This window comes from Ictalurus punctatus, unplaced genomic scaffold (genome assembly GCF_001660625.3).
Source record: "Ictalurus punctatus breed USDA103 unplaced genomic scaffold, Coco_2.0 Super-Scaffold_100, whole genome shotgun sequence".
Lineage (NCBI taxonomy): Eukaryota > Metazoa > Chordata > Actinopteri > Siluriformes > Ictaluridae > Ictalurus > Ictalurus punctatus.
In genome coordinates this window covers 2,642,639-2,656,560 of record NW_026521086.1, presented here as the reverse complement: position 1 = coordinate 2,656,560, position 13,922 = coordinate 2,642,639, and the positions used below count along the sequence as shown (strand labels likewise).

Genomic DNA, 13,922 nt, shown 5'->3' with positions numbered 1-13,922 from the left:
CCTGCAGAGAAGCCTATGGCACATTCTCTTGACCCATTAATTTTTAGGTAGGTGATTCCTTCTTTTTGTGCCAACTACCATAAAGCAGCTCCAGAGGCTCCGAGTTAGAATCCGTGCATTGGCCGGGAATCGAACCCGGGTCAACTGCTTGGAAGGCAGCTATGCTCACCTCTATACCACCAATGCCACACTAGGTAGTTCAACCATGCTGAACAAAAGTTTAAGTATGTGCTCTTCTCATCAGCAGACTGTAGGGAAGAGCCGACTAACACCTTTGTCATGGTTTCTGTAGTGTAGTGGTTATCACGTTTGCCTAACACGCAAAAGGTCCCTGGTTCGAGACCGGGCAGAAACAAGCTAGCTATTTTGAACTTTGCTTTAATAACTGACCGGTTGTCATCACTGTAGGATCAGCTCCTCCAGGAACAGCCGGAAAGCGACACCTTGGACAGAGCAGATTTCCTTCTTTTGTGCTTTCGTAGCAAAGCAGTTAACATTTGCTTACAAAATGAAAGGGAGTCTCTGGTTTTCCACAGAAAATGGAAGCCTGGCTCTTTCGTTGCTCAATAAGACTCTGTGCGTGACTGGAAAATTTTCCATAAAGTACTGGTCGCCAAGTTCACCTATCAGCAAGAGGTCTACGCCCGAAAAAGGCTGGGAGCGGTTTCCCTTCCATTGAGCTTTTGTAGCAAGGCAGACAACAGCTGCTTGCAAAATCACGGGCAGTCTCTGCTTTTCCACTGAATGTGGAAGCCTGGCTCTTTCCTTCATCAAGAAGACAAGAGTAATGATGCGCTTGAGAAGAGGTTGCGACTTGTAATTCCCCACCTCCAAGCGGGAAAACGCAAAGCAAACGCGCCCTCAACTTGAAATCGCCATTCGTCAACAGTGGGAAGTCTTCTCATCTACCAGTTCCTTCCCTGTTCATCGAGTGACGTCGAGTCGGCATGACGGATTCAGAACTCACAAAGTGGCACTGACCTCGGTCTTTATTTGCATTAGATAAGGGTTGTCCAGTCTTCTCCAGATTGGGCCAGTGTCTTTGCAGGTTGTCATTCTAACCAAGTAGAAGCCACACTTTAGTCTATTGAAAGTCAAGATCAGCGGATCCAACAATTGGAATCGGGTGTGGCTCCTGCTAGATTGGAACGAAAAGCTGAAGATTGGACAACGCTGCTTAAGACCAATCAGCATATAGACATTTTTGCTTATTACATATAAAACATTGACTATATAGATGGCTGATTGCGGAAAATGTACACCTCTCATCACAGTTTGCATGCTAGCTTGTCGCTAACAAAAGACAGACACGGAGAGACGGCATTTTCTAACATTTTCGCCCCTGTTCACGGGTCAAACGTGCCCTGTTGGATAATGCTGTGTTTACAAACAGCAAAGAAGCACTAAGAATTCAAGTGGGAAGCAGAAAGAGTTGTGGGAGGCCTGCAGAGAAGCCTATGGCACATTCTGTTGACCCATTTACTTTCAGGTAGGTGATTCCTTCCTTTTGTGCCAACTACCATAAAGTAGCTCCAGAAGCTCCGAGTTACAATCCGTGCATTGGCCAGGAATCAAACGCAGGTCAACTACTTGGAAGGCAGCTATGCTCACCTCTATACCACCAATGCCATGCTAGGCAATTCAACTCTGCTGAACAAAAGTTTAAGTATGTGCTCTTCTCATCAGCAGACCATAGGCAAGAGCCGAAGCGCAGCTCTGTCATGGTTTCTGTAGTGTGGTGGTTATCACGTTTGCCTAACACTCATCACTGTAGGATCAGGTCCTCCAGGAACAGCCGCAAAGCGACACCTTGGACAGAGCAGATTTCCTTCTTTTGTGCTTTCGTAGCAAAACAGTTAACATTTGCTTACAAAATGAAAGGGAGTCTCTGGTTTTCCACAGAAAATGGAAGCCTGGCTCTTTCGTTGCTCAATAAGACTCTGTGCGTGACTGGAAAATTTTCCAGCAAGTACTGGTCGCCAAGTTCACCTATCAGCAAGAGGTCTACGCCCGAAAAAGGCTGGGAGCGGTTTCCCTTCCATTGAGCTTTTGTAGCAAGGCAGACAACAGCTGCTTGCAAAATCACGGGCAGTCTCTGCTTTTCCACTGAATGTGGAAGCCTGGCTCTTTCCTTCATCAAGAAGACAAGAGTAATGATGCGCTTGAGAAGAGGTTGCGACTTGTAATTCCCCACCTCCAAGCGGGAAAACGCAAAGCAAACGCACCCTCAACTTGAAATCGCCATTCGTCAACAGTGGGAAGTCTTCTCATCTACCAGTTCCTTCCCTGTTCATCGAGTGACGTCGAGTCGGCATGACGGATTCAGAACTCACAAAGTGGCACTTACCTCGGTCTTTATTTGCTTTAGATCAGGGTTGTCCAGTCTTCTCCAGAATGGGCCAGTGTGGTTGCAGGTTGTCATTCTAACCAAGCAGAAGCCACACTTTAGTCTATTGAAAGCCAAGATCAGCGGATCCAACAATTGGAATCGGGTGTGGCTCCTGCTAGATTGGAACGAAAAGCTGAAGATTGGACAACGCTGCTTAAGACCAATCAGCATATAGACATTTTTGCTTATTACATATAAAACATTGACTATACAGATGGCTGATTGCGGAAAATGTACACCTCTCATCACAGTTTGCATGCTAGCTTGTCGCTAACAAAAGACAGACACGGAGAGAAGGCATTTTCTAACATTTTCGTCCCTGTTCACGGGTCAAACGTGCCCTGTTGGATAATGCTGTGTTTACAAACAGCAAAGAAGCACTAAGAATTCAAGTTGGAAGCAGAAAGAGTTGTGGGAGGCCTGCAGAGAAGCCTATGGCACATTCTCTTGACCCATTAATTTTTAGGTAGGTGATTCCTTCTTTTTGTGCCAACTACCATAAAGCAGCTCCAGAGGCTCCGAGTTAGAATCCGTGCATTGGCCGGGAATCGAACCCGGGTCAACTGCTTGGAAGGCAGCTATGCTCACCTCTATACCACCAATGCCACACTAGGTAGTTCAACCATGCTGAACAAAAGTTTAAGTATGTGCGCTTCTCATCAGCAGACTGTAGGGAAGAGCCGACTAACACCTTTGTCATGGTTTCTGTAGTGTAGTGGTTATCACGTTTGCCTAACACGCAAAAGGTCCCTGGTTCGAGACCGGGCAGAAACAAGCTAGCTATTTTGAACTTTGCTTTAATAACTGACCGGTTGTCATCACTGTAGGATCAGCTCCTCCAGGAACAGCCGGAAAGCGACACCTTGGACAGAGCAGATTTCCTTCTTTTGTGCTTTCGTAGCAAAGCAGTTAACATTTGCTTACAAAATGAAAGGGAGTCTCTGGTTTTCCACAGAAAATGGAAGCCTGGCTCTTTCGTTGCTCAATAAGACTCTGTGCGTGACTGGAAAATTTTCCATAAAGTACTGGTCGCCAAGTTCACCTATCAGCAAGAGGTCTACGCCCGAAAAAGGCTGGGAGCGGTTTCCCTTCCATTGAGCTTTTGTAGCAAGGCAGACAACAGCTGCTTGCAAAATCACGGGCAGTCTCTGCTTTTCCACTGAATGTGGAAGCCTGGCTCTTTCCTTCATCAAGAAGACAAGAGTAATGATGCGCTTGAGAAGAGGTTGCGACTTGTAATTCCCCACCTCCAAGCGGGAAAACGCAAAGCAAACGCGCCCTCAACTTGAAATCGCCATTCGTCAACAGTGGGAAGTCTTCTCATCTACCAGTTCCTTCCCTGTTCATCGAGTGACGTCGAGTCGGCATGACGGATTCAGAACTCACAAAGTGGCACTGACCTCGGTCTTTATTTGCATTAGATAAGGGTTGTCCAGTCTTCTCCAGATTGGGCCAGTGTCTTTGCAGGTTGTCATTCTAACCAAGTAGAAGCCACACTTTAGTCTATTGAAAGTCAAGATCAGCGGATCCAACAATTGGAATCGGGTGTGGCTCCTGCTAGATTGGAACGAAAAGCTGAAGATTGGACAACGCTGCTTAAGACCAATCAGCATATAGACATTTTTGCTTATTACATATAAAACATTGACTATATAGATGGCTGATTGCGGAAAATGTACACCTCTCATCACAGTTTGCATGCTAGCTTGTCGCTAACAAAAGACAGACACGGAGAGACGGCATTTTCTAACATTTTCGCCCCTGTTCACGGGTCAAACGTGCCCTGTTGGATAATGCTGTGTTTACAAACAGCAAAGAAGCACTAAGAATTCAAGTGGGAAGCAGAAAGAGTTGTGGGAGGCCTGCAGAGAAGCCTATGGCACATTCTGTTGACCCATTTACTTTCAGGTAGGTGATTCCTTCCTTTTGTGCCAACTACCATAAAGTAGCTCCAGAAGCTCCGAGTTACAATCCGTGCATTGGCCAGGAATCAAACGCAGGTCAACTACTTGGAAGGCAGCTATGCTCACCTCTATACCACCAATGCCATGCTAGGCAATTCAACTCTGCTGAACAAAAGTTTAAGTATGTGCTCTTCTCATCAGCAGACCATAGGCAAGAGCCGAAGCGCAGCTCTGTCATGGTTTCTGTAGTGTGGTGGTTATCACGTTTGCCTAACACTCATCACTGTAGGATCAGGTCCTCCAGGAACAGCCGCAAAGCGACACCTTGGACAGAGCAGATTTCCTTCTTTTGTGCTTTCGTAGCAAAACAGTTAACATTTGCTTACAAAATGAAAGGGAGCCTCTGGTTTTCCACAGAAAATGGAAGCCTGGCTCTTTCGTTGCTCAATAAGACTCTGTGCGTGACTGGAAAATTTTCCAGCAAGTACTGGTCGCCAAGTTCACCTATCAGCAAGAGGTCTACGCCCGAAAAAGGCTGGGAGCGGTTTCCCTTCCATTGAGCTTTTGTAGCAAGGCAGACAACAGCTGCTTGCAAAATCACGGGCAGTCTCTGCTTTTCCACTGAATGTGGAAGCCTGGCTCTTTCCTTCATCAAGAAGACAAGAGTAATGATGCGCTTGAGAAGAGGTTGCGACTTGTAATTCCCCACCTCCAAGCGGGAAAACGCAAAGCAAACGCACCCTCAACTTGAAATCGCCATTCGTCAACAGTGGGAAGTCTTCTCATCTACCAGTTCCTTCCCTGTTCATCGAGTGACGTCGAGTCGGCATGACGGATTCAGAACTCACAAAGTGGCACTTACCTCGGTCTTTATTTGCTTTAGATCAGGGTTGTCCAGTCTTCTCCAGAATGGGCCAGTGTGGTTGCAGGTTGTCATTCTAACCAAGCAGAAGCCACACTTTAGTCTATTGAAAGCCAAGATCAGCGGATCCAACAATTGGAATCGGGTGTGCCTCCTGCTAGATTGGAACGAAAAGCTGAAGATTGGACAACGCTGCTTAAGACCAATCAGCATATAGACATTTTTGCTTATTACATATAAAACATTGACTATACAGATGGCTGATTGCGGAAAATGTACACCTCTCATCACAGTTTGCATGCTAGCTTGTCGCTAACAAAAGACAGACACGGAGAGAAGGCATTTTCTAACATTTTCGTCCCTGTTCACGGGTCAAACGTGCCCTGTTGGATAATGCTGTGTTTACAAACAGCAAAGAAGCACTAAGAATTCAAGTTGGAAGCAGAAAGAGTTGTGGGAGGCCTGCAGAGAAGCCTATGGCACATTCTCTTGACCCATTAATTTTTAGGTAGGGGATTCCTTCTTTTTGTGCCAACTACCATAAAGCAGCTCCAGAGGCTCCGAGTTAGAATCCGTGCATTGGCCGGGAATCGAACCCGAGTCAACTGCTTGGAAGGCAGCTATGCTCACCTCTATACCACCAATGCCACACTAGGTAGTTCAACCATGCTGAACAAAAGTTTAAGTATGTGCTCTTCTCATCAGCAGACCATAGGCAAGAGCCGAAGCGCAGCTCTGTCATGGTTTCTGTAGTGTGGTGGTTATCACGTTTGCCTAACACTCATCACTGTAGGATCAGGTCCTCCAGGAACAGCTGGAAAGCGACACCTTGGACAGAGCAGATTTCCTTCTTTTGTGCTTTCGTAGCAAAACAGTTAACATTTGCTTACAAAATGAAAGGGAGCCTCTGGTTTTCCACAGAAAATGGAAGCCTGGCTCTTTCGTTGCTCAATAAGACTCTGTGCGTGACTGGAAAATTTTCCAGCAAGTACTGGTCGCCAAGTTCACCTATCAGCAAGAGGTCTACGCCCGAAAAAGGCTGGGAGCGGTTTCCCTTCCATTGAGCTTTTGTAGCAAGGCAGACAACAGCTGCTTGCAAAATCACGGGCAGTCTCTGCTTTTCCACTGAATGTGGAAGCCTGGCTCTTTCCTTCATCAAGAAGACAAGAGTAATGATGCGCTTGAGAAGAGGTTGCGACTTGTAATTCCCCACCTCCAAGCGGGAAAACGCAAAGCAAACGCACCCTCAACTTGAAATCGCCATTCGTCAACAGTGGGAAGTCTTCTCATCTACCAGTTCCTTCCCTGTTCATCGAGTGACGTCGAGTCGGCATGACGGATTCAGAACTCACAAAGTGGCACTGACCTCGGTCTTTATTTGCATTAGATAAGGGTTGTCCAGTCTTCTCCAGATTGGGCCAGTGTCTTTGCAGGTTGTCATTCTAACCAAGTAGAAGCCACACTTTAGTCTATTGAAAGTCAAGATCAGCGGATCCAACAATTGGAATCGGGTGTGGCTCCTGCTAGATTGGAACGAAAAGCTGAAGATTGGACAACGCTGCTTAAGACCAATCAGCATATAGACATTTTTGCTTATTACATATAAAACATTGACTATATAGATGGCTGATTGCGGAAAATGTACACCTCTCATCACAGTTTGCATGCTAGCTTGTCGCTAACAAAAGACAGACACGGAGAGACGGCATTTTCTAACATTTTCGCCCCTGTTCACGGGTCAAACGTGCCCTGTTGGATAATGCTGTGTTTACAAACAGCAAAGAAGCACTAAGAATTCAAGTGGGAAGCAGAAAGAGTTGTGGGAGGCCTGCAGAGAAGCCTATGGCACATTCTGTTGACCCATTTACTTTCAGGTAGGTGATTCCTTCCTTTTGTGCCAACTACCATAAAGTAGCTCCAGAAGCTCCGAGTTACAATCCGTGCATTGGCCAGGAATCAAACGCAGGTCAACTACTTGGAAGGCAGCTATGCTCACCTCTATACCACCAGTGCCATGCTAGGCAATTCAACTCTGCTGAACAAAAGTTTAAGTATGTGCTCTTCTCATCAGCAGACCATAGGCAAGAGCCGAAGCGCAGCTCTGTCATGGTTTCTGTAGTGTGGTGGTTATCACGTTTGCCTAACACTCATCACTGTAGGATCAGGTCCTCCAGGAACAGCTGGAAAGCGACACCTTGGACAGAGCAGATTTCCTTCTTTTGTGCTTTCGTAGCAAAGCAGTTAACATTTGCTTACAAAATGAAAGGGAGTCTCTGGTTTTCCACAGAAAATGGAAGCCTGGCTCTTTCGTTGCTCAATAAGACTCTGTGCGTGACTGGAAAATTTTCCATAAAGTACTGGTCGCCAAGTTCACTTATCAGCAAGAGGTCTACGCCCGAAAAAGGCTGGGAGCGGTTTCCCTTCCATTGAGCTTTTGTAGCAAGGCAGACAACAGCTGCTTGCAAAATCACGGGCAGTCTCTGCTTTTCCACTGAATGTGGAAGCCTGGCTCTTTCCTTCATCAAGAAGACAAGAGTAATGATGCGCTTGACAAGAGGTTGCGACTTGTAATTCCCCACCTCCAAGCGGGAAAACGCAAAGCAAACGCACCCTCAACTTGAAATCGCCATTCGTCAACAGTGGGAAGTCTTCTCATCTACCAGTTCCTTCCCTGTTCATCGAGTGACGTCGAGTCGGCATGACGGATTCAGAACTCACAAAGTGGCACTTACCTCGGTCTTTATTTGCTTTAGATCAGGGTTGTCCAGTCTTCTCCAGAATGGGCCAGTGTGGTTGCAGGTTGTCATTCTAACCAAGCAGAAGCCACACTTTAGTCTATTGAAAGCCAAGATCAGCGGATCCAACAATTGGAATCGGGTGTGGCTCCTGCTAGATTGGAACGAAAAGCTGAAGATTGGACAACGCTGCTTAAGACCAATCAGCATATAGACATATTTGCTTATCAAATATAAAACATTGACTATATAGATGGCTGATTGTGGAAAATGTACACCTCTCATCACAGTTTGCATGCTAGCTTGTCGCTAACAAAAGACAGACACGGAGAGAAGGCATTTTCTAACATTTTCGTCCCTGTTCACGGGTCAAACGTGCCCTGTTGGATAATGCTGTGTTTACAAACAGCAAAGAAGCACTAAGAATTCAAGTTGGAAGCAGAAAGAGTTGTGGGAGGCCTGCAGAGAAGCCTATGGCACATTCTCTTGACCCATTAATTTTTAGGTAGGTGATTCCTTCTTTTTGTGCCAACTACCATAAAGCAGCTCCAGAGGCTCCGAGTTAGAATCCGTGCATTGGCCGGGAATCGAACCCGGGTCAACTGCTTGGAAGGCAGCTGTTTGACCAGAATTTAATTTCCTAATATTTACATCTAAATTTGTTAATGAACTCCTATTCATCGTTTGATGTCAAGCCCAAATGTTTCCAGTATATAGCAAACCAAAGTAATTGCCCTTGCTGTTCTAATACTTTTCTCCATATAATGGGAATAGCTCAGCAGCGGTGTTCTTCACAGTGGCTGACAGTTTTTGGTCTTGGTCTTGTCACTGAGTTGACCTGTGGAGATCCAGGGCAGGTTTCATGGTGATTTTCTCTGGCAGGTGGGGCATCTTCAAGTTACTTGGTTACAGTTATATTTCTATAGCACTTTTTTAGACACTCAAAGTGCTTTACACTGGGAGGAGACCACTAGTGTGTATCCTCCACCTGGATGATGGGACAGCAGTCATAGTGCTCCAGAACTCCCACCACAAACAAGCTATTACTGGAGAGGAGAGAGTGATGTAGCCAATTCAGAGATGGGGATTATTAGGGGGTGATCGAGAAGGCCAATGAGGGAATTTGGGCAGGACACTGGGGTTATACCCCTACTCTTTTTTTTATTTTATTTTATTTTCATTTATGTTGTTATATATTTTTAATGACCACAGAGTCAGGACCTCAGTTTAATGTCTCATCCAAAAGACAGTGCTGTTTATACAGTAGTGTCCCCGTCACTATATTGGGGCTTTAGACCCCACACAGACCACAGGGTGAGCCCCCCCTGCTGGTCTCACTATTACCACTTCCATCAGCAAGCTTAGTTTTCCCCAGGAGGTCTCCCAGTACTGGCCAGGCTCAACCCTGCTTATCTTCAGTGGGACGCCAGGCAAGAGCTGTAGGGAGAGATGGCTCTGGTTATGTATTTCTGCATTCAATGATGGAATGGGAACCTGTTTTCTCGTAGCTGCCCTAACTGTTTAGGAGGGCATGCTCCTCGGTGCAGAGGTACGCTTCCATATGGAGGCTCTATTCAATGGCTGTACCCTGTGCTGTGATTGGCTTGCAGGTTTGGAGGCAGTGTGTTTGAAGTGCCACTGCACTACGATAAGCCCGCCTTTGAGAGTGAAACTCGCAGCTAGGAGACCAGCAAAACACACTGTGACTGTAAACACACACACACACACACACACACACACATGCGTACATGTTCACATACACTATACATACATTTACAGTCACAGGTTTGGATTTAAAAATGCATTTTATTTCATTTCTGTGTGTGAGTTAATGAATGACCTCATGCTGTGGTTAATGGGAGGAAAATCTCTCTTCTCTTTTATCTCTGGGGTGTGTGTACTGGAGAAACACACAGTTCACCAGCTCCCTCTGCTGGACATGTGTTGCATTATCTCTCTCTTTCTCGCACACACAGTCAGTATATACTGAATTTGCCATGTGACAGGTGTTCCTGGTTCAGTATGGGTGGAGCTTATGTGAATTTTTTTTCAACTTAATCATGTGACATCCGTTAGCTTTTCTTTCCACTTGTTCAGCTTGATCATCTATTTAATGCTGTATAGCGACTGCTGGGTAGGTAATGTTAATGTTCGCTATGTTAACTAGTGCTGTGGGTAGGTGACGGGCTAGCACAGCTGATATTACTAAACTATTATACTGTTTAATTATAGGCAGGCTTTTATGCCCACAAATACTAAAGAAATAAAAACAGAAGCTAGTGGTGATGTTATACAGTTCAGATTATACTTAAGCTCCGCCCTCACTGACTCAGACACGCCTGTCAATTGGCACAAAAAGCTTGCTATTTAAAAATAAATAAATAAATAAAAAATTCTTAAAATTATTCTAATTTTACTAACTATTTTACAAAATATCAAAATGTGTCCTTTTATGTGTGTGTGCTTCACAATGTGGCCTTATTGGTATCTTCTGTACTCTATGAACTACTGATCTGAACTGTTAAATAAGAGGTGTAATTTTAATCAAATTATAGTGATATGAAAATGTAAACTGTAAATAAAGTCTCTTTTTATCATGAATGTGTGTGTCCACTTGGTCCCTTGGCATGAGCGGGGATATTTATCTAGAGTATCAATTACTATACGAAGTCTTTAGTAACAGCATTTCTCTGAATATGATTTAGTGGAGCTTGTGTTTAGAGTGTAACTTGTACTTTAGTTTTCTTCATTTTCCCAAAATTTAACACCAGATACTACACAGTACACGAATACCACATGGAGATACAAACTTTATAGTTGACGTGAGGGTAACACTGTTTACACAAGGGTAACAGGCTTGACACTGAGGTAACACTGGTTACAAAAGGGTAACAGGCTTGACACTGAGGTAACACTGGTTACACAAGGGTAACAGGCTTGACACTGAGGTAACAGGGTTTACGACCTTTAAGTGTAGAGATCTGATTAATTTTATGTACATATGCGTGTTCATGGATAAAAAAACGTACTGTCGTGTCTGCTCAACTTTTTTTTTGATGAGGGATATGCAAATTGAATTTAAATTCACTAGTCTTACTTAAATTTCCTATATTAACTTGTAGATTTTAATTATAAATATATTTTCTAATTATTATAGTCTCTATTGTATCACTGGAACAATGGCCCATATACACTCAGCTAATCATGTGACAGCAGCACTGTACATGAAATCATGCAGCTACAGGTCAATAGCTTTATTAATGTTCACATCAAACATGTATTATTGTGTATGGGGAGGACCGGGTGGGTGTGAGACCCAGTTTCTGTCCCAATTTCTGTCCCAGTCTGGCCCGGCTCCTTCAGGAACTACTTTATCTGATGTGTATATCAGCTGCTTATTACTTCTTGGCCTTTACACACAGTAAAGGTTTACTGTGCTGCAGTTCTACATGTCTTTATACTTTTGACCATTAGGGGGTCTCCAATGTAAACCCTTGAGAAATTAAACATTTTCAACACATCTGTAATAAAGCTGCAACTTTTGGGGTTTTGAGGGGTTTTTTTTTTTGGAGAGTTTTTTCAGGTTTGGAGGGTTTGAGGGGTTTTTGGACTGTTCTGGCGGGTTTTGGGGGTTTTGAGTTTTTTAGCATTTCGGAGGGTTTCGGAGGTTTTCTGAGTTTTTTTTAGGGTTTTGTAGGGCATTGGAGTGTGATGATCATGGTGACAATGTTTACGATGTTGATGACGACGATGATGTTGACAATGATGATCATGATGACGATGATGGTGACTATGATGATGATGACAATAGATGATGACTATGATGACAATGTTGATGACGTGATTATTATGATGATGACGATGAAGATAATGATGACGGCGACGATGATGATGATAACGATGGTGATGATGATGACAATGACGATGATATGACGGCGATGATGGTGACGATGATGATTACGATGATGGTGACGACGATGATGGTGACTATGATTACGATGATCAGAACGATTATGATTATGATGATGGTGACGACGATGATGACTGTGACTATGATGATGACGGCAATGAGGGTGACAATGATGGCAATGATGACAATGACGATGATTATGAGGACGATGATGGTGATGGTGATAATGGTGGTGATGATGGTGATGATGATCTGAAGTCTTTATTTTCTCCTACAGCGTGTATGAAGCAGCGCTGCACGGAGCAGATGACGGAATGTCTGGACTGGATTATGGCTGAATGTAAGAATTTGTATTCAAAATTTCTGCAGAGTACGGCGATCTCCTTCATACAGAAGTCAGATGGTTGAGTAGGAGTAAGGTACTTCACCGTTTTATTTCCTTGGTGAGTGAAATTAAGGCTTTAATGGAACTGGGGGGGCACTAACCTGTTGTCTGATGGCTGCTTGATCTTGCATTCTTGGCTGATGTGACAGAGAAACTGAATCAGCTCAATCTTCAGTTACAAGGTAAAGACAAAACCATATGTGATATGATCAGTGCTGTGAAGGTATTTAAAGCAAAACTGTCATTTTACCTTCAGCAATTGAAAAACAAAAGATTGCAACACTTCCCCTCATTGGTAAAGATAGAAAGAAAGCCATGCAAATGCAACCAAAGTTTTGGATGTACTCGAGTATTGTGACCTCCTGTCCAGGCTTGGGCAGGAATCTGAGGAAAGGTTCAGTGATTTTGAAAATCTTGAGATATGTGTGGCATTTGTTGCCAAGTCTTTCATGGAGATAGACATGGATCACATTTCAAAGCAGATGGCTGAACAAAAGTTTAACTATGTGCTCTTCTCATCAGCAGACCATAGGCAACAGCTAAAGGGTGTTTCTGTCATGGTTTCTGTAATGTAGTGGTTATCACGTTTGCTTCACACGCAAAAGGTCCCTGGTTCGAGACTGGGCAGAAACAAGCTAGCAATTTTGAACTTTGCTTTAATAACTGACCGGTTGTCATCACCGTAGGATCAGGTCCTCTAGGAACAGCCGGAAAGCGAGACCTTGGACAGAGCAGATTTCCTTCTTTTGTGCCTTTGTAGCAAAGCAGTTAACATTTGCTTACAAAATGAAAGGGAGTCTCTGTTTTTCTACAGAAAGTGGAAGCCTGGCTCTTTCGTTGCTCAATAAGACTCTGTGCGTGACTGGAAAATTTTCCATAAAGTTCTGGTCACCAAGTTCACCTATCAGCAAGAGGTCTACGCCCGAAAAAGGCTGGGAGCGGTTTCCCTTCCATTGAGCTTTTGGTGCAAGGCAGATAACAGCTGCTTGCAAAATCACAGGCAGTCTCTGCTTTTCCACTGAATGTGGGAGCCTGGCTCTTTCCTTCAACAAGAAGACAAGAGTAATGATGCGCTTGATTCGATGGGTAGGGGTAGACATAGCCAGGGAATAAGAGAAACAATACAGAGCAGCAAGTAGTTACACAGACTCCTGAATGTTCTCAATAACCATACATTTCATGTAAACACCAACCAGAAAAACTGAAAATATATGTACACACTGTATTTCACAATAATTAACAATGGTCAAGTCCATCAATAACGCAAATGTCCAAGTCTGTTAAGTTCAGTACCCCAACTAAACTTTCTAAATCTTACGGTTCGGTCCCCATTTGGGCGCCACTCTGTAGCGTGGTACCTTATGGGGTTTGGACGCCAGACAGTTCAAATTAACCGTCACTTGTAACTTATAATTTGGACATCACTCAGAATAAGGCTACTCAATTCTTACAAAATAAGTTTATTATTATTTATGCAGTAAACATAGGAAATACAGATCATTTCAGTCATAGAAACCGAAATAATGAAAACCAAAAAGTTCCCCTACGTGGGATTAATAAACGCACCCATAAGGAAACAAGGCTCTATTCATAAAAGAAAAATTTCACACACAAAAGGCAGAAAAAAAACATTTAACCCCAAAATAATTCTTAACCAAAACAAAAAAGTTGTTCACTTTAAAGCTGCACTTCAATGGCGGTGATTTAGGCATATGGGAGTTCGTGAACCCGAAAGCA

At 44.0% G+C, this 13,922-nt stretch overlaps 5 non-coding genes across 5 annotated transcripts; 2 read left to right on the top strand and 3 right to left on the bottom strand.

The window, feature by feature from the left end:
* Window positions 1-114: 114 nt before the first annotated feature.
* Window positions 115-186, bottom strand: trnag-ucc (transfer RNA glycine (anticodon UCC)). Its single transcript has one exon. It is a non-coding gene; the product is annotated as a tRNA-Gly (tRNA).
* A 96-nt stretch (window positions 187-282) lies between these two features.
* trnav-aac (transfer RNA valine (anticodon AAC)) lies at window positions 283-355 on the top strand. The gene has a single exon. It is a non-coding gene; the product is annotated as a tRNA-Val (tRNA).
* A 2,567-nt stretch (window positions 356-2,922) lies between these two features.
* On the bottom strand, window positions 2,923-2,994 carry trnag-ucc (transfer RNA glycine (anticodon UCC)). Its single transcript has one exon. It is a non-coding gene; the product is annotated as a tRNA-Gly (tRNA).
* Window positions 2,995-3,090: 96 nt separating this feature from the next.
* trnav-aac (transfer RNA valine (anticodon AAC)) lies at window positions 3,091-3,163 on the top strand. Its single transcript has one exon. It is a non-coding gene; the product is annotated as a tRNA-Val (tRNA).
* A 2,567-nt stretch (window positions 3,164-5,730) lies between these two features.
* Window positions 5,731-5,802, bottom strand: trnag-ucc (transfer RNA glycine (anticodon UCC)). The gene has a single exon. It is a non-coding gene; the product is annotated as a tRNA-Gly (tRNA).
* Window positions 5,803-13,922: the final 8,120 nt, after the last annotated feature.